Source organism: Pomacea canaliculata, linkage group LG3 (genome assembly GCF_003073045.1).
Source record: "Pomacea canaliculata isolate SZHN2017 linkage group LG3, ASM307304v1, whole genome shotgun sequence".
In the NCBI taxonomy this organism is placed as follows: domain Eukaryota; kingdom Metazoa; phylum Mollusca; class Gastropoda; order Architaenioglossa; family Ampullariidae; genus Pomacea; species Pomacea canaliculata.
In genome coordinates, this window is record NC_037592.1 from 19,800,901 (window position 1) to 19,822,845 (window position 21,945).

Below are 21,945 nucleotides of genomic sequence, written 5' to 3' on the forward strand. Positions count from 1 at the left end.
CGAGGTATCACTGTATTTGAGACTATCAGTTTTCTCCTTTAAATCTGTTGTTGGTCATCAGCTTTGATTTGTTTTCTGTGATTTCTATATCATACGCTGATGATGCTTTTTCAACGCAACATGAGCAACCAGTTCTTGTTCTTCACCTGTTAATCCTTGTACTTCAGAGTTCTTGATAACTTTGTGCTGTTAAATAACATCCCATCCGTCGCAAAAACATTAATTAGCAATATGTACTTCAACATTTAAGTTAAGAGTTTCTCTCCACCCCAACCTTCCCCCTGAAAAAGTTTTCAAGTTCTAGTATGGTCGATTGTGACTTGTTTTGATGAACAATGCAACAGTTAGTGGCTGTCAAGAGCTGTTTTGTTTGGGAATCTTTTCAAAAGAAACAACTTTCTTGTAGTTTATATTCAAGCATTCCTACTATTCCTGCAGAATTTGCAACATTATGATAAACTCCTTAAACAGAGACTAACAAAATAAATAACTGTTGTCCAAGTTTTATTTGCATTTTTTTGTGGTGACCACTGGTTCTGTTTACACACAATATGAACTCCCTATGTAAGTTATAAACATAATTTCTTAGCAATAAAAATGGAAATATTTTTAAATTAAGTATTTTAAAGCATGCACTAATCTGAGCCCGTAACAGCAATTTTGCAAAAGACAACAGTTCATTTAGATAAGTCACACATAAATGGTTTTTGCATCACAAATCTGCTTCTGGACATAACACTAATGAGATGTACATAATTTAAAATGGACAACTTAAAATATAAAGCAGCATGTAAACCTAAAACATCAGGATCGGAAAAAGACAATTCTTCTAAAAATTCTTTGTATTTCACTAAACATTAAGCAAAGTCATTAACAAGTTCAGGTTTGACCACGCAAACAGCTGGATAATCATTCCATATTTGGCTACCTAATATATTGGCTACCTAGTAAAGCTACCCCAAAAAAGGCGACCTAACACAGTGCAGCAATTGGTGTGGGATTACGCTTTTGTCCCTTCCTAGCAAGGTGCTGACCAGAATCATCCTGGAGAGACTGAAGAATGTCCTAGACAAGAGACTGAGGCAAGAACAGGCAGGCAGGCTTTCGGCAGGGTAAATTATGCACAGACCAAATCGCTACACTTCGAAATATTATTGAACAGTCCATCGAATGGCAATCGCCACTATACATAACTTTTGTAGATTTTGAGAAGGCTTTTCACTCCGTAGACAGGGAAACCATCTGAAATCTGATGCAGCACTACGGATTTCCACCAAAGTTCATTGCCATCATCCAGCAACTGTATGAGGACTCGACATGCCTGGTGATCCACAACGGAAAGCTGACTGACCCATTTGCAGTGAGGACTGGAGTGAGGCAAGGTTGTATGCTCTCACCGATCCTGATCGTCATAGACTGGATCATAAGAAGAATAACCTCTAACAGCAACACGGGCGTTCAGTGGACCTTCGCCATGCAACTTAAGGATCTCGAATTTGCTGATGACATCAGCCTGTTGTCCCACAAGCAACAACACGCACAGACAAAGCTCACTCGGCTCGCAGAAGAAGCAGCGATGACTGGCCTGACCATCAATGTCAAGAAGACGGAGGTATGCGGGCTAACAACAAGCAAGAAGCCCCACTCCAACTACATGGAGAATGTATTACAGAGACTGACCGTTTCACCTACTTTGGTAGCATAGTCAGGAAAGATGAAGGTGCAGATGAAGATGTAAGAAGCCGAATAAACAAAGCCAGGATTGCATTCCACACCCTACAACCTATCTGGAACTCCAAGGCTTTATCTTTACACACCAAGATCCACATCTTTAACACAAATGTAAAGTCAGTCCTGTATGGATCTGAGACATGGCGTGGGACAAATGCCATCACTAACAAGATACAGACATTCGTCAACAGACGTCTGCGCCACATCCTCAACATCAGATGGCCCGAGAACATCTCCAATATGTTCCACTGGGGGCGAATAGGACCAAGAAAAAGAATGCAACTATATATATATACAAAAGAATTCAAATGTGTGAATACCACGCCTTTCTAGGAACACACAGCCTCTTCTCTCGTACTCAGAACCAAAGTTTTACTGCTTTTCCAAGTAGGACCAGCCGCCTTTCAGTAAGTATACTGGAAAGTTTGGGTACTACTTCACCCACTGTTGTCGGACTCGCGCAAACATGTATAGAGTAGAAAGGGGTGCAGGGTGGAGGGGACAAGCACTGTCAGCGGTACTTGTTGCTTTAAGCTAGTGCTCCCACTACAATATGTTTGACTTCAGATAGCTGGATATATGCATATATACGTGTTTAATATTAATGTATATAAGCGCGTTTACTGCCTGGATACTCCTTTTTCTATCAGGCTGTGATGGTCGTTGTAGTAATTAATGAGCTGTATCTCCTTGCTCAGTCTTTAATTTTGGGATTTCACCCGACAGTTTACCAGGAATTTTATACCGCTTTGTTCATCTCGAGCTCGACTAAACTGTGGAACACTTTTGGTGGCTATGGTAAGGTTCGATTGGATTTTGCAAGGTGGGTGAGGGTGATAATTTCTAATTGATTTTTCAAACTTGTTTGGTAACTCGTTCAAACGTGAGTGAACTGTGCTCGGTATTGTGGTGTTAAGGGCATTCCTCGGACAAGTAACTCACCTTATTTCCATTCTTGCTCTTTACTCTATTAACTGGACTGTGTTTATGAACAAGAACTGACTGGAGGATCGTGCTGCTCTTTATATGTTTACCATGTGCGCCAGTAAGAGAGGCTGTCGTGCAGATCGTGCCTCAGGCACAGTATGCTGCCTATACTTAAGTTGAGTCCTGTAAAGACAATCCTTTCCTTGCCAAGCTTCTTCTTTTGGGCGGTTTCAAGAGCTTGTAATAAATAATAATAAAAGTGTGACTGATATAACGCATAATCACCCTAATGAAGGAGAATTAATGCTCTTGGAGAGCTTAAAATAACTAGGAGACATGGACAGAATACGAAGAACGGAAGGAGAAACGACTATGAAGACAAGTAATAAAGACAATCACAGAAAACGCAAAGAAGAATCAGGGAGCAAACAGACAGGATGGAGAGTGTCAAAAATCTACAGAGCAAGATTAAAAGACTTAGTATTTGCAAGAGCAACTGACATCAGCAGCACCTCGAGAAGTTTTATAGGATCATCTTATTTATGCATAAATATATTTCACGATAAGCAATCATAACTTTTTTTCTATCTTTTGGCAAAGTTAGGTGCCATTCCGTCGCGGTACCACAGCTGCTACTCCAACATAGCTGTAATTACAATGGTGGGACCGTTGCGGGGAAAGGATATAAATTTCACCTGAAATGTACGCCGCAGGTGGATTTAAATTAAACGCTGCACTAGCTGACAGATAGTTAAAAAATAGCTTCATAAGAGCTTTCAGATTAATCAAGTGCACATCAATCAGGCTTAGTGAAAAAGTGAGTAATCCTTTCAGAAGGAAATATCCGGTAACATGCGAAAGAAAAACATGAATAGGGAAATGATACCAAAAAAGATTTTATACCTTATATTGTCTTACAGCTGAGCTATTTCTCTCTTTTTATGAAAATTAGTCCGTTAAAAATCCTCTAGAAAATGGGTTTTTGTCACAGACAAATCATCATTTTGTCTAACGTTAAAATACACTTTTCAAAAGTCACGTGATCTTGAGATTAAGTTTCTTCTATCTGAAGTATTTTTTTCGCATTCTAATTCGATTTGAGACAATGCGTGTACATCAGATGGCGGTAATTTGTTTTGTTTTTTTGTTTTGAAATGCATTTTCAGCTGGTGTTTCTTGAAGCTCTCTTAAATTTGTCTCGGCTGCTTGCGCAGCTGACTCGGATGAAATGCGGTTCCATACTCACTGATTATTATTTTTATTGTGTAAAGCAGGGGCAAGGTGATGTTGGCAGCCATGTTTTTTCTGGGTTCATCAACAAATTAGTTTTGAATGTCATAAATAGAAAAACCGAAGAGATATTTTTAACACGTTTAAATTGTTTAAAAAGTGTTTAAAAATGACTACTGTTATCTTATGTGTATACTTCTTCAGAAAAGGCTTGGCTCTGTATAAGTATTCGTATTTTTGGCAACAGGCACAAAACTCAGTTCGAGGCTCTGTGTAGAGACAAGTTTAATACAACTTTATTTCTCAATTTCTTGTGTCCTTTGGAAATTAACAATGACAGAAAGCAAGTAAATCTTCAAAGTCATTGAATTTCATGATATACCTACTGTCACCAGCTCTCTCATTGGTTGTAGACTTGATGTCTGTATTTTCAAGCACTTCAGTCAGGTCGAGGATTAAACCTTTTATTTTCTCATCAACGCTTTCTGGAAAAACTTGGGTTTTCAGACTGTATGTGACGCTGGGTACATAGAGACTGTATGTGATGCTGGGTATGCAGAGATTGTATATGATCCTGGCAGGGTAGTTCCACCATTAGGCGAACTTGACAGTCGCCTAGGGCGCAGTCATGGAAAGGGGAGGGGGGCAAAAATGGCCTGCTGTTTTTTTAAAAGGAAAAATGTGAAGAAAAAATATAGTTTTCATAGAATGACATTAGCAGGACACCTTTCCTCTGCTGATAAGATGACCACCACGCTAGTTTCTCAGTACATTTAATACATGAAAACCCGAGGGGGCATTTACAGTGACCTGCTAACTAGCAGGGAAGTAGAGGGAACAGGAGAGACGGTAGAGGGGCGGTGTTGGTGGATGGGAAAGGGGCTGGTGGCGAAGTCACGGACGGGGAGCGGGCGCAATAATAGCTTGCTCTTTGGTATTTTTTTAAGTGAAGTGATGAAAAATGTTAGGGAAAAATATCGTTTAAATAAAGAGACATTTTCAGGACATCTTTCTTCTGCTTGTAGGTTCACTTCACACGTGAGTTTATCAGTTCATGTGTTACAGCAGTGATGCCCATCCTTTTTCGGCCTGCGGGCCATATCCATTTCGGACAGCCGTGTCGCGGGCCATATCCATTTCGGACAGCCGTGTCGCGGGCCACTTCGCCGCAAAAATACAAAAAGGAAAAAAAAAATAGAGCAGATACCATTTTTTATTAGAAACAAGTTGTACTAATTATGTACTAATTAGTGGGATATTTGAAGTTGTTTTCCCGAAACAACTTCTGAATGTCCGGCTGCATCGTAGAGACACCAAGTCGGAGCACTGAATCGAAATGTTCGTCCATCGAAAAAAAGATTGAGAGACGCCCCTACCTGGGGATAAATACTTCTTCTTCCCTTTTTTTCGTTTTTTTAAGGTCTTCTTTTATTACTAACATGCCGATTTCCTGCACTGTGGCAGAAGTTTCGCGGGCCGGATGGCACCGCGTCGCGGGCCGGATATGGCCCGCGGGCCGTAGGTTGTGCATCCCTGTGTTACAGGAAAGCCTATCATCTGAGGGCGCATTTGCAGACCAGCTAACCAGCGACGAAGAAGGAGGCGGAGGAGGGGTGATGGAGGGGCAGGGTTGGTGGATAGGGGATGCTGACACTCCATCGAGACAACAGATTCGAATCCGTCGCTACTGAGATGGTCGTCGGAAAAATCTATCACCTGCTCTGCCGCTCGTCGTTATTCTGTTCCATGTCCCTCGTCACCAAGTTCTGACACAGATTCTGCTTCTGCCAAAGCTTCGCTGTGTGTTGTCAACTCTGCTGGATCATGTTTCCTCCACAAGTCATTTGCACACTCGCTTCTGCAACGTGTGTAGTACTTTGAACACACACAGCCATTGTAAAGATTTTCTGACTTGTCATCAGCATCAGGATCAGCATCGGCGGGATCAAAGGGAACCAGTTAATGTCATCACCCGTAACACCCGCTGGAAACATGATCGATCAATTCAACATGGTCGTATGAGAACAAGAGACTGCCATGTTTCCCCCGCACGACAACTCAGCACTTGCCTCCATGTTGGACTTTTCAACGCCCAGTCTGTATCGTCAGCACAACAGTCACTGAAGCGTGCTGAAATTGCAGAGTTTGTCACAGATCGCCACCTAGATATTTTCATCATCACTGATAAGGCGATGACAGCGTGAGTTTCGATCAGTGAGTTTCAGTGGGCTTCTGTCTGAAATCATTCCTCTGTCCTACATGTGAAGGCGGCATTGCTATTATCTACAAATCATCACTTGAAAAATACCAGTCTTTTACTACTACTTTATCGTTCCCACACATCTTTTGAATGTATGCAAGTCTCTCTATAGACCCCTTACGAGTGCTAAGAACAAACTCACAGCCTGTACCTTTTCCTCCGAATATTATTATATGCTGGACTATAGCAATGCACTCAATGGACCTGCAGTGCTTCTTGAAGATGTTAATGTCCATTTTGACAACAAGTCTCATCCTGACACAGTAAAAATTTTAGAATTGTTGCACTCTTTTCGTCTCGTCCAGTCTGTTTTGCAGCCCACTCATAAAAGAGATCACATCTTGGAATGGGTCAGGCATCGACCTGATGACCAATTAGTGCAGGCAATTGATGGTTCTCAAGATCTCACATCTGATCATCACTGTGTATTGGTTGAGCTTCATCGCAGATACCCGTCATCGGCGTTAGTTTTTTACACTCACTCGTCCGTTACGCAGTGTTGATACAGTCGCATTCAAGCACAACTGCAAATGGCCTTGCTCTGGCCACCCTCTGCTGAGCAACTTGATTGTGTTTTGCGTAGAGTTGTTGATGACCGTGCCCCAGTGTCTGGACGCCTGATGAGCCAGTCCTCATGTGCATCTTGGTATTCACAGGTCCACGTTGAGCTCCGTGACCTGAAGTGAACTCGCCGTACTGAGCGTGTTTGGCGGAAGACTGGACTCACCATCCACAAACCCTAACCCTAACCCCAATCATATCTTCAAGCCCAAATAAATAATTCCACCTCCTTCCGAAGAATTTTTGACATAGGCAATCGAATGACTGGAATTAGCAAGGCAATGCCGCTGCCCACTGCCTATCCTGCTTCCCAATTGCAGCAAGTGTTTTGTGACTATTTTGCTAAAAAGATTTCGGACATTAGATCGCCCTTTGACTTCATTTTGGTGCCTGACAGCATCTCCTGTGATATTTTTCCAGGATGATCTCTGAGCAAAAATCGACCAGTCTCTGATGGTGATACAATGGAGCTTATTCTGAAAGTCAAGCCAACAACTTTCCACTTAGACCCAATACCCACAAACCTTCTTCTTGAATGCTTAGATATTTTACTTCCTTCCATCACAAACATTGTAAATGTCATCTTGGCATCAGGTGTTTTCCCATCTTTGTTTAAAAATGCCCTGGTGAAGCCACTTCTTAAGAAATCCACACTTGATGTCAATGTGTTGAATAATTATCGCCTAGTTTCCAACTTGTCTTTTCTCTCAAAGATCATAGCGAAAGTAGTTTTGACACAGCTCTGGGCATACTTACAAGAGCACCAGCTCATTCCCCTATTCTCAGTCAGCATAAAGACCTTTTTCACAGTACTGAAACTGCTTTAATTAAAGTAAAATTTAATTATCTGCCCTCGACAATGGTGATGTTCCTGCCTTAACTCTACTGGACCTGTCTGCTGCATTTGACACCATGGACCACTCTCTGCTCCCTCATAAACTACACACTTTCTACGGGATTTCTGGACCTGCACTAACGTGGTTCAACTCCTATCTCACTGATAGGACGCAGCCTGTGCTTGTTGATGGTTAAACATCTCGCCCTGCTCCACTTTCTTGTGGCGTCTATCAAAGCTCAATACTCGGCCCAGTTCTGTTCATTCTGTATATAAATCCACTTTCATCTTGCATACATTCTCACAACATTTCTCATCAATCGTATGCTGGTGATACGCAGCTGTACTGCTCCACTCCACCGGCTGAGTCTCACCATAGAAAACATTAAATGTAATAAAAACACCTTGTACATAGTTTCATTGTCAGGTGGTTTGAAGCAATAACATGCCTATCACTCTTACTATACATACTGGCCATGGACTGACTTATAAAACATCAGCAGCAGCAGCAGCAGCAGCAGCAGCAGCAGCAGCAGCAGCAGCAGCAGCAGAAGTCAGTCATGAAAAGATAAATTCGTCAGTACTGGAAGACTTAGCTTTTGCAGGTGCCATTATTACTCTATTCTTCAAACAAAAGGATTTAGAAAAGAAGACCGACAATCTAAAGACTAAAATAGGACTTCAAGCAACTACAGGAAAAAAAAAAAAAAAAAAAAAGACGCGATAGAATGCCAATCACAAATGGCACCAAAGAAAATGTTTATAACTTTACATGGCAGATGGAGATACGCAGTATCAAGAGCGGACATGCTACAAGAAATTTTGAAGCTGACGGCTCTCAGAAAGCATAGAAAGTAAAGACTTGCAGGAATGTCGTCTAGATGTTACTTTATGGGAGTGAATGGTGAAAAATATAAAATGATCAGGCAGAAAGAAAAATCTAAGAAAATAATCAAGATATTGTTGCCAAGCAATTTCACACACAAGATACATTTCATAAAAGCCAACGGAATCCATAATCTATATAAGATGGAATCTGGGTGTAGAAATTTCCATTGGCCCCAAACTTGCCTTCGTTTGAACGGCGAATGAATGCTCTCTATGCTGATATGTGATATGACACTGTTTTTTTTTTTTAAAGATTTGCTGTGTTGCTATGTTCTCAGCATTTTTTATTACCATTAAATTGGTGCACAGAAAGAAGAAATATGAAATCAGTCACTGCTCAAACAGAAAAAAATATCAGTTACCTTTAAACAATCTCTGTAAATGTTCTTTTACATGATTTTTTTTTCTCCTGCGTATTTATTGTAATTGCATTTACATATTTTTGTCAGTTACAGCAAAGGTGTTCTTGTGCAGTCATAAAAGACACGTCTGTTTAACAGAGAACTGTTGGCATAATTTAATCACTTAGCGATAAAAAAATCGTTGCATTTTCCTTGAGTTTTTCTAAGAATTATTTTTTACTAGACTTTTCGCAGATTCGTTCATTTTGTTATATTAAGATTATTTTATCCGTTTTTCATTGGGGTGAAATAAAAAACGTGAAGAAATTAAAAAAAAACTGTTCCTCTTGCACACACATTTATGCCTACAAATACATAAAACAAATAGACAAATATCTAGATAACACACATGCATGTACTTACCGAGAGAGCAAACCAACACTCACGTATGACCAGCATGCACTATCACAGACAATTTTGTCCCTTTTGGTTGTTCAACGAATCGCATTTCCGTGATGCCCAATTCCGTGCATCAATTTCAGTGTTTTCAAACTTTCACATAATTAGTTCGCAGGACTGTGCTTTTTCTCTGAGCGAGATTTCTGTCTGAGCACAGGTGATATCGACAGCAAGGGAAAACGTGACTACGCTCGATTAAGAGAATTTGTTTAATTTGTTTAAAGTATTTGTTTACCTTTTGCTCTTTCTTCTTCTTTTTTTTTTTTTTACAAGTGTCGCATTGATTGTTCTCGCAACAAGTTGAGATCTACGATCTCCTGAAAAAGGTGAGTTCAGCAGTAAACACGCAAACTTAAGATTCTAACATACAAGTAGTGTTCAAACAAAATTGTTTAAGTCGCTAAAATAATTTCGCCATTTTTTTCATTGAATGTATTATTTTAGACGAGACGTATTCTTCACATGAAAACTCAGTTTATTCTAAACTGTTATCTAAATCATTGCATTGGGATGTTGGAAAGGTCATGGCGCATTTTTGCAATATATGGCGCTAGTTACTTTTGTTAACTTCCCATCTATGTTGTTATTGTACATCATTTCATAGCTGTTAGTTCTAGATTCATTCTAAAACAAAAATTGAGTGATTTCGTTGAATTTTGGAGAATTTACAAGTTGAAGATCCAGCTGTGCATTTTCGCCATATTTTATTGTTTTACTTCCATAAAGGGAAGGACTTGCGTCAAGCTTGTGATAAAGATGTCAGACGTTGACTTGTTTCACTCTCTTCAAAACTTCTTGCGTGGTATAATGGACACGGCAGACAACTAGCAACAATTCAGCGGCATCCCCACTGCTGCCAAGTGCTGACAGATACATCTTCTGTCTCACTTTGAGCGGAAGAAAAAAAAAACCGTTAAATGTTTTAAATAAAAGTGACGGGAAATCATGTTAACTGTCCGTTTCACATTGTAAAACTCAGTACAAAAAATATTACATTCTTTGTTAGGTTGTAATTTGAGCAGTAGCATTTCCTCTGCACTGTTCTTTACAGCGAGCTTTTGTGCAGATTATTGCACTACAAAGATCGCTGCTGATTTTTCTTCTGAGAAGTGAGCATCTACAGCAACCCCATTAGGGAAGAAGGGATTAAACTCTTTTATCGGAAGTCCTAGCAGTAATTGGTCTTAAATGTAATGTTCTTGGTGGTGTTGTTGTTGTTCGGGGGTAATAGTTATTGTCTGTTGCAATTGTCCTCATAGGAATTTTGTTAAGCAAGACCTCATATAGTAGTCCCAAAACAATTAGTTTAAATCTGCGCGAACACATGCACACAGAATTAAATGTTTAATGAACTGTCTATGAAGAAGGAGGTAAAGAAGCGGGAGCTTCTTTCAAAAAATGTTATCAGCATTCATTGCTGCTAAGGGCTGCTGAAGGTTATGCTCGTCTATTGGTAGTGATCGTCGAGAGATATACGCTCACTATTTAGTTCTGTCGTGACTGGTGGTTGCAAGTCTTGCAAGTCCTTTTGTTAGACTCAATTTTCGAAGGTAATCGTTAAGTAAAATATTGTTTAAAGCGAAAATTACATTAATGCACAATTATAAAACACGTTCTCTGCATGCGTATTGCCAAGAGACCATTTTTGTTAGGTAAAATAAACCCTGTTTAAAATAGACAGCTGAGCTTGCATCTCAATATTGTTCGAACAACGCATGGCTCTTTTGGTAATATTTTAACAGCTACTTGGGTCATTGGTGATCAATTCGTCTTTTGTGCATGCTGGGACAATGTGGTCTTACCTGGACGATATGGACGCATAGCTGGGACGATTTGACTCAAGCTGTGGGGCGAAATGACCAGCCCCCGGCTTATATCGTCTTCAGATTATCCACATAATGTATACTCTATCGTGAGTAGACATCCTCCCTTTTTATACAATATTGTTGATGGACACATGGTTTATATATTTATTTCACGGATTGTTCTCGGTTTTTTTCCTCAGTGTCTGTTGTCATTTATTTGTCATAAAAGATTGGAAAGTAAGCTCAGATGTCAAGGCCTTCACTTTCAACCACAAACATTTTTTTAAAATACAGCGTGATCGACATTCAGCCATCATGCTGCCGAAAATCTGAGCATTTTGTACTTCCTTGAATGCGCAGTATGAGTTGTCTTGGAAACCAAAGGATTAAGTTTTGCAGCTAGTAGACGCTTCGGCGCTACGTTGTAGGCTGAAGCTGTTTGGGAACGTTGCATAATTGATCGCTGACGGCACAATAGGCATCAGCAGTATCTGGAATCACACAATGCCTGATCTTTTAGCTGGTCTTTGTCAGGTGTATATCTCCAATGGAAGAGAGAGAGAGAGAGAGAGAGAGAGAGAGAGAGAGAGAGAGAGAGAGAGAGAGAGAGAGAGAGAGAGAGCGGGTGCAGAGAATTTCAGCACTGATTATGAAAAGTGTTGTCCCTTCTGTCCCCTCTCACCCTCATTTATTTAATAAATAATAATTTATAATATGCCGCGTGCGCAGATACGTATACATGCAGGTAGATGTCGCGCGACCGCGACGAAGCCAGTCGAACTTCAACTGAGCGCAGACCATACACAGAAATGACAAAGACAAAATTCACGTAACAAACAAAACTAATTTATTAGCCACAAAAATAATACTGATAGGAATCAAAAATCAAACATTCCACACTCTCACATGAACAAATATAGATCAGCGCGAACAATCCAACAAACAAAAAAAATAGATAAATTAAAATAAGACAAATCAGCTGCCCTGTGCACAGGCTAATCTCAGTCACCGTATATACAATACATCACCCGCATGCACTGCAGGGTGACAGTTTAGAAGTCCGTTGAAGATGTCCACAGACGGCAGCCCGCCCTCTGGCCTTGCTTGCCGCTCTAAAGACGTACCCCCACCCCTCTGTCTTCTCGTCCAGATGCGATGATGTGGGCCGGCCACTGGCCACGAAAGCTCCTGCTCGAAGATTCCTGCTCTAGGTGTTCAGTCGAAAGCCTTTCCGCACACTGGTGCAGCAGGGTCGCGAGTTCACTCGCCGACGAGATGATGATGATGGTGCAGGGTGGACGCTCGACACGATGACGGACAGTGATGCGAACAAAGGATGTGAAGACACGGTGACACGAAGGAAGAGCGAAAAACAACAACAGGTGAAAGAGTGAAGAAGAACGAAAAATAAACCTGTAGATAAAACAATTCTTACAATCAACAGGCGTGTCCCGAAACTGCTCAATTTCTAAAACAATATTTTCACACCGACACATATATCTGACCATCGGACTAATCCAAAGATTCGTCAAAAATCTAATGTTGATCTTACACAAATCCATACAACGGGAAACGAGTACGCGCTACAAGCGTCGCGACCCGGCAATCACGAACGTTAACCTAACAAAGTACAAATCTTGCAATTCAACATCGGACTATGGCTTTGAACATAAAAGGATTCTCTCACTTGCACTTCCACCGCCACCCAAAGGCCCCTTACAGACTAGAATGGTGTGGAACCCGACAGAATGGATCTCTACTCACCCAAAACGGCTTGTGGCAGATCGGTCGATACAAAATGAAAAACTCTGACTGTCATGGCCACGGTCCAGCACCGTCTGTTACTTGATGACGACTACCCATGACGTCAAAGAAGGAAAAAGTAAAATGACGCATCAAGGAAGCTGTGCGCGCGCGCAAGACGTAAGACAAAGAGGGGACAAAAGCGTGAAGAAAACACCTAACGATGGGCCAGCTCAGTATGGGAGGCATACAAGGATGACAGCACGATCGCTGACACGCGACAGTAGACACACAAGAAGACAGAGACAAATCGGGAAAGAACAACAGAGAGGAGAAATAAGGATTATTTCATGCAATATACACATAATAAAAGATTCAAGGGGCAGTTTGTTGCGCGGTGGCTAAAGTCCTTATCAACCCGACAATGAGAATCGGGTGTCATGGTCAACAGACTCTATACAGGCTGACCGTCGGTTCTTTTCTCTGGTTTCTTTTACCCTGTGCGTGCGTGCGTGAGTAACAGGGAGACTGTGCTAGTAGTTATAATCTGCGTGATGATGAATTCTGGGCTGCAGGATCAGTGGCTGGATCGCTTTTGATGATGTTTGAGTCTTTCGTTAGCTCGGTGTTGCACTGGTCAGAGCAATACTTTCTCCATCGGCAAATACAGCCTTTTCGTCCGTAAGGAGATAGCAAGATCTTCGAAGACATGGGACTTTTTTTGCTGCTGACCCTCATTTGTGAGGGTGTTGAGCAAACGGAAAGCCTTACCGCTGTCGTCCCAATCCATCCCTTCCTCATATCTCATTTCACTTCTCTTCAATCCAAGTTTCTATGGCTGCCTTCATCCCTTTTATGGTCGCACATAAGACACTGGCATAATTTAAAATTTTCAAATATTGTTCTACAGCTAACCCTTTGAATATAGCAAGGAAAACAGCCAAAAGCAAAGTCAGGCGAAAGAGCAGTCCGTCCTCACGACGACTTAATTGCGATTTAACGCTTAGCTGACAGTTCGTTGACGGTTCCACGATTGGGCGACGATGAAGATTTTAGCACAATGTGACGACTCTGTAGAAGCAATTTGAAGACGGACAGCCTAATGATTGAACACAGTCTGACAGTTGAACACAATCTGATGGATGATGATTAATGATGATGGAACACAATCAGACGGTTGATGACGGTTTGACAACAATCTGAGGGTCGAATACAATCTGTCGGTGGATCCAACAACAATCTGACAGTTGACAGTAATCTGACTACAATCTGAGTCTGCAGAAAAACCAAGCACAACATAGTTCAAAGCCCTTCGGCCATGAGCCAGACACCCCCCTCCCTTGTCACCCGTGCTATCATTTATAGCTGTCCCTTCTAGAGCGTCCCTTTCAAAGCTCCGCTGGCAGGGTCGTCTGCTACGACTGACGATACACCCTACACATTCGGTAATCTCCTTAGCTCACTCAATCTTAGTCACTAACAGCAGAAGTCCCTCCCCACACCACACACACATGTACAGAGACCTCCTCGCAGCCACATTCGATCACGTATTTCGTACGTACTGGCCAGCTTAGATTACAAAATGCAAATGATTGCACGTCAATTGTCCACCTCCAGTCACGGACTCGAGCTGACACTGAAGAAAAAAGTCTTAAGTCTCTCAAAAGATAAGCTCTTCACGCGACAGCTTGTTACATGAGAAGATGACAACAACAGTCTGAAGTCTCAGATGTGAGAGTGAAGAGCAGGAAAAGGTGTGTGGAGAGGATAGGAGACAACACCATATTCCTATGCCACCTAGAGTGATGTAAAAGACATTGTCGATTTTTCGGTCATCACGGACGGACAGATTTCCCGGCCAATCGACGGCTGATTCGTCTGGCCTCCTTTTCATCGTTAGCTCCGCCCAGGCACAAACTGACTGCAGCCACACTTTGATGTCGCCGCACGCGCACTCCGCCTGCTTTTGCCAGTCGCACAGATGAGACTGCGTTCTCCTGGCTCGCAGACGTTGTGTCGGTGACAATGTGGCTCACCAAGCAAGGCATTTTGTTGGGCGTGAGCGAAGAAGAATTATTACCATCTAAATGCAAATATAAAGTTATGCAGGTTAACTTGCCTACTATGAGAACTTGACAACAGAGCGGTAATTTTACCAGGAGTATTGCTGTGCTGAAAACAATATTCCGATGCCGTTCTGGTGACATCTTTTGGTGCACACTGCGTCACATTTACTAGCCGTGGAGACCAAAGGTGTTGTGGCGACTGAGTTCCACGCGAAGCTGCTTAGTAGCGCCTTGAGCGATGTCTGTCGGTGACATCATCAGTTGCTTTAATCGCTGTCAGCAAAATGAGACAAAGTGATCTACTGATTGGGGAATTTACCAAACACAAGCACCGCCTTTGACCATAACTATTTCTAACCTTGGACATGCGTTTCTGCTGGAATGTTGATTTCTTGCTGTCGGCACGGTATCATCGCTTTACATGCAATATCAATATATAAAGAAAACCCTGGCTTGGTTTACGAGTATAAAAGCTTCGACGACCGTCGCAAGTGGCGGAGCATCAGGTAAGGTGTATTTATTATATATGTCGGACCACAGAATTTTATTGTCCCCTGCTCATTGTTCCTTGCCAAGCTTTTAAAATTATGCGATAGATGCCAGTCTGAAAGGTCAAGGCTGCCATTTGCTGGTACATGTACTCTGAAGCCCAGCCTTTAATTTTTACCTTCAGTGAGGAAAGAATAGCTAGGTTCAGCACGGCTGAAGGAAGGTAGGAGGGTATACTCGGTGCTGACTACATGCTGTCAGTCTTTCCTCTTTTCATCTTGCCCGACACATGGGGTGGTCACAAGCGATGTCAGAGACGTCTTTCTCACCTGACCAGTACTTGCGATAAAGTTGAGAACATAACTGGGCGAAGAGAAAGCTGAGAAGAAACGGCTTGCTGTCTGGGTTATAGAACTCGATGCTATTATATTTCACTCAGCCAGTCATTGTCAAAACAGTTAAGAAGTCTTACACTCGTGCAAATGTTAAATATGAAATATTTGTGGGAAAAAAAGAGCGAGAAAAGGTGGGTGTTTTGGTTGCAGGATGCAGAATGTGCCAATGGTTATCACTTCACTATAGCGTTCAATATTATTTTTTTTTATAAATCTAATTTTAAAAATATAATCGTCTAATACTATTTTAAATAATATGTTATTGTGTGTGGTCTGCATTTTCTTAAAGCTGAATACATAACTATTTTTCCGTGAAATATTAAGTTTGTTATTTTTTAAAAACAAAATTGTGATGTATTCTTTCATTTTTTTTAGGCATACATTTCTTTTCAAATGTCTGTTGAAAATATCCCCCAACCATAAATCCGACAAGATCACTTTTGTGATGTAGAAAACTGTACTGTTCAAGAAAATTGAAAGATCATGTACGAAGTCCCTCATGGCTTAGGTACAAAACACAAATGATGAATAACTAAACAACTAAACATTAATCAGAGTAATAACACCATAACTTATCGGCAAAGTTTATTTTAACATCAAGATTTGCTGCTTTGATGGATGTATCCCCCTTTTACAGAAATCAGAAAACTTGCAGTACTGACAAAACAAATTCGAAAGCAAGTGCCACTAAAAGAAACAGATTGGATCTCAAATGACAGAAAGTGAATATCTTGCAGGTAGGGGCTCAGGATGGATTAAGATTTGGTCAACATGCTGGCTAGTTTTTACTGCTGAAGCAGTTGCTGCAGGAAGTTCTTGACCACTCAAACCCTGAAAAATGGCATCCTATCCCATAGCCTGCAGCGCTGTGGCCCACATCAGTTGGTTTACTTTGCACTACAGGCAGGGTCTTCCCATTCTCTGTCAGTCCCTTGACTGATACCTGTCATTGGAGAGGGTAGGGGAGCTGACAAGGCCTGCCTTTTTTGAACAATAGGTCCTATTTCAAAGATTTTTGTTATTTCCAAGGTTTTGTTTGTTTTCTAACTACAAACATGCTTAAGCTGCTGTAAGACCCATTTTTATAATTTTTGGCTTTGACTTTTGATCAAATAGTTTAAGATGCCATGTGGTCAATGCTGTTGCCATTTTTACATTATCTTGAGCGGGAAGTGGGTGACAATGACCTCCTAGAATGGCAAAATAGATTCACATTATCCATTTGTTTCATAGATTTTTGTTATTTCCAAGGTCTTATTTTTCTAACCACAAAAATGGATAACCTTTTAACTTTTGATTGCCCAGTTTAAGGTGTACTGTGGTCACTGCAACCACTATTTTGCATCATCTGGCATGGAAAGTGGTTGATACAGACCTACTCTACCTATTACCCTTGTTTTTCTTTTTTCTATAAACCTATCCTAAGGAAAATTATCACTCTGCCTTATGGATAATCTTGGTAAAGATCGAGGTGAAGGGAGTAAACCTCTGCAGAAAATCAAGATGAAAACAAAGCATCAGTGGGCGAAAGCCTTTCCATGACAAAAGTACTAGCCAGAGCTCAGTGCCTACATGCTCTTGACCAGGCCGACCCAGCAACTATGGTTTACTTGGAGAGAACGATAAATTCAAACCAAGTGCATAAGCTCAGAGACAGGACCATGGATATATTCACCACTAAAGAGACATCTTGCCAGATCAGTCGAGGCCCAAATCAATGACAGTGCATCCTGCTGGCAGGCTGCAAGATGGGGAGATTTCCTATTAGAACGGATTGATTAATGTGACTAACACATGCCTTGCATTCTTTCTACTCTTTTGCTATGTCCTTGGGATGCATTTGCACACATTTTTGTGTATGGTTTTGGATGAGTGCTGTGGCTTGCACAATACAATTACATTTACTTTTTGAGAATACAAGAAGGTTCCAAGAAAATGTTTTGACATTATTTTGTTATTTAGAAAGATAGTTTAATGGACTGGCCCAAAACCTGAAGGTTCTGACATGAAACAATCCACATTTCTTATTTTTTTTAGTGAAACTCTTAATGTTTCTTACATCTAAATTATAAATTAACTTTTTTGCAAGAGATATTACCAACTTATTTTAATGGACAGCACATATGTACAACAAACAAATCAACAGAGTGGGTTACATTACTGAGGAAATTTTTAAAAATATATTTGGATTAATGATATATAGAACCTGTGATAGATAAAGCAATTCAATAGATATCTATAGTATTAATGACAGACCACCATTTGGATTTTGCACTAATGTATGTTATTCTCAGCACATATGATTAGATGGACTAGTGTGATACTCGTCTCTTTACAAATGTTGTACTTATTTTCAGGGAAGGAACACTTTCATGGGGGGGATAAGTGGGGACTGCACATGATATGAGTGCATCTTTTTTGTGTTTTCATGCACTGCATTATTGATTTGCAGCTCATCCTTGTCTTATAGAATCCGCATGCTCTGGGTGCTTTGGATTTTTGCTGGATCAGGGCAGATGTTGTCTTTCCAATAAATGTTGTCAAAGATCTTGGGATGACATATATGACACGTTTCTGAGTTAATTTTGAGGCCACATTCTGGGATCTGCCCATCAGGAGCTTAAGATTTCTGTCACGCTTTTCTTAATCTTTGCCATATATTCATACGCCATCAGTTATACTAATCCTCCAACATTTCATCAATTCAGGACTGAAATATGTCTTGCAATACCTGGAAGGACAGCATTTCCCATAATACTGGCAAAAAATGTTCTGAACCTTGTTAGTAGTTGCCTCTCATTGAGCAGTATTTGTCAGTATCCAGCTTTCACATCTTGTTTGATAAGAAATACAAACCTGCAAACTGCAGGTTGATTTCCTCTAAAGTGGGAACCTTGTGTGGACATCTCTTCCAGGTAGTGCTCATTCTTTGTGAATCTATGCCTTTTCACAGTATCTCAAGCTGAAATACCAGTCTATGTGGTGAGTGACTTTTCTAATGACACTTTGTTAAATCATCTTCTCCAATTTGGGCTTCCATGAGCTCAGTTTTTTTGTGCCAGGGTTGAACACCCAGCCTTTCTCTGCATGACCTGGCCCTTCCCTTTCTCATCTTTTTTTTAACTTACTGGTCCACTCACTTATACACTTGTCTAACAAATCCTCTTCCTGTTAACTTACAGTCCTATCTTTCCTAGGGAGGTCCTGTGGCACAACGGTTAGTGCCTGTCACCAATAAAGTGAGGGTCTGTAAGATATACATTAATAAATAGAAAGTTCCCATATGAGTCTATAGTAACATAGCCTGTTTTTCCTAATGCACAATGTTTTTGTTTGTATTTGTGCAGTCATCCAAAAATGGAATTATATCTCAAGAAGCACATATAAATATTTGAAACTAAGGGTAACTTTTCTGATTAACAGATATATCCACTGCAAATCATATAATACACACAGAAAGGTCTTATCATTGTAAACTATTAAGTAATTAGCAAATTACACATGATATAAAGAGAAGTGCCTGAGTAGAGTCTACTTGCCTGAAATGCTAAAGATTTGTTTGTTCCTATTTTTAACACTATTGGTGCATACAACTGAATAATACTGTTGAGGAAAAGCAGGATGGTTTCAAGAAAGACTCTAGTACTCCACCATGCAAGAGATAGGGGCTGAGGAAGGGTCCTGCTGTGGCAGTTTACAGGTGTGGGTAATTATCAGATACACTAAACCCGTATGTCGGATATTTTGCTCACCAATGTGAGCTCCACTAGCAGCATCGAAAGCTGAAAATTCAAGGGTCCCATGAAGTTTTCCGAGACTTTGAAAACCGAGTTTTATTTGGGACTAAATTGGATTTTGCAGGATAGACGCTGCTCATGCATGTGCGATAGCTGTGACACCAGACAGCGATCGGCGTGCGCTGAGCCAGTGCTGGCTATGGCAGATAAAGCCCGCATGAATGGCCATGACCTTTAATAACCGTTAATGACTTTTAGCCAATGGCGTACTATATAGCGACTGCAAGCGCAAGCTCTAAATGTGAGCATAGCTTGGTTGCCATTTACAAATTTGTGCTTCTACACTTTTCGCAACAGGAAAGCTTCTTCAGAGGTCTATTCCAATACTGATACATGTGATCGACTCTTCGATAACAGTACGTATAGTTTATATACTCTAAAGTAGCATAGTTATTGAGATTTTAATTCCAGAAATGTCCGAATTCAATGCAGAATATCATGCTAAGAGAAGAAAGATTAGAGTACACATTAACGCAATAAATGCAACAGTTTTCCACACAGAAGTAGAAATCAGGCTCAGCAGTTCTAAATGCTTGCAATTTGATTATTCTTTAGCCGTTAGCGATGCAAAGAATTCAGAGCTGTCAGATTTTTCTCAAATAAATTAAGAAAGTGTAGGTCATTGAACTTTATCGTTGTAAAGCAACAGAATTTCGACAGTTCCTTCTGTTTACTTGTATAGTAGCGTTAAAAGGTTAAAAGGCCAGGTTTCTTATAGGCAGTATAATAATTTTTTTCTCTTATTTATTGTTATTTTTTTTGTTTGTCTTGCAAGTCCTGGGCTGTATGTGAGCTATGCTGATTAGGCTCATAACCTTTCATGTTTATTTGTTCAAGAAGCAGAGCCTTTGGACGGTAAGGGATTTTTGGTGTATAATGTACTTGCTTTGTCACATATTGCTGATAATGTTGACAGATTTGGTCCTTTGGACTCTTACTATGCCTCTCAATTTTACAACATTTTAGGCCAGCTTAAACGACTTGTTCAAACACCAAACTTTCCACTGCAGCAGGTAATTAAGAATATTTGAAAAAGTGCAGCATAAGAATTGTGTTCCCAGTAGTGAACCAAAAAAACCTCATAGAGATAGCCCATTGACAACTGATTGTGACTGAAAGTATCAATTCAGACAAATTAACTTTAAGTCTTTTTTCTACAACAAATGGTAATAACTGTATAATGGTCAATAATTTATTTTACATTTATTCTAGATAACGGGCTGCTGGCATTTAAAGATGAAAGTGGTCACAGGAAGTGCAACTGGCCACCACAATCTGTTGAACCAGATGCTGGCTTCATTAATTAGAGCTATAAAGCCAGATTCCTCATGTCCTATGCTTCCAGTTCTCCTGCATAAGTCATTAAAGTAAGTGTAACTTATATTTTGATTCATAATATTCACAATAAGTTCTTGTGCAGAAAGAAAATTTACGAAGCATGTGAGCATTAATGGTCAAAATGACTGCTATGTCATTGTGTGCTGCAGGTTTAAGGAAGGAGAAAAAGATAATACATTTACGTGAACTATTTAAACACTATAACATATCTTTACACCACAGATAGTGTAACTTTGGTTGTGATGTTGCACTATAAGAGTGTTATTATTAAAGTGAAATTTATGCTGTGCTTTTGATCTTAATTTGTGAAATCTTATTTGGCTACTTTTTAAAATATTTATTTCCATACAGGTAACTACCAAAAATCTAGCTGAAATTGCAAGAGACAAAAATATCAGAGGTGGAGAGTCATGACAAAAATACTCCCACTCAACCAAAAAGGATACAGATAATTGCGATTAGATTTTGGTCTGTTTCCATTTCCTCTACTTAATTTTAGGGATTTTTTGTGGACATCATGTAAGGACACAAGGCTGTGTCATCTTCCTGGTAAAATAGTATACATGATAAACAAGTTTTGTACAAGAACAATAAAATGTTCTTTCAAAAAAATTTTAAACAAATTATCAGCAGCTTATAGTTTTAAATTTACTAAGCTGAATAAGTTTATGCAAATGTATTCATTTGACACAGGGATGCACAGCTAACAGCAAAGGCGAGAAGGATGCCGAGGAATCCTATACGATGACCATTCAGTTATGTAGCAGTATCCACCACCATTGCCATACTCTTTGCCACCAGTGGTTGGCACCAGCTATAGGGTGTCCCCAAACAGCAGCTTTCGAAAAAGGGCTATTTCACCTTTGCCTTCACGCCTCCAGCGCCTTCTGATTCCATTGACTGGTTTTCACCCTGCCAGCACAGGGACCCATAACCCCTTGAAAGGTAATTTGAAGCCATTTTGTTTATAATCATTTTAGCATTTTGTTTTTTCTTACCCTTGGCCAAGAGTTATGTACAGTGTTTTTGTGAGATATAATTGGAAGTGGAAAATCCCAGCCTTTTGCCATAGTGAAAAAA

The 21,945-nt window shown here is 40.3% G+C and overlaps 1 protein-coding gene across 1 annotated transcript in view; it reads left to right on the plus strand.

The window, feature by feature from the left end:
• Positions 1 to 13,824: 13,824 nt before the first annotated feature.
• The window catches only part of LOC112560410 (protocadherin-9-like), a 31,078-nt gene continuing 22,957 nt past the window's right edge, over positions 13,825 to 21,945 (plus strand). Inside the window, 1 exon segment of the mRNA XM_025232254.1 lies at positions 13,825 to 15,352. The gene's annotated coding sequence lies outside the window, so the exon portion shown is untranslated.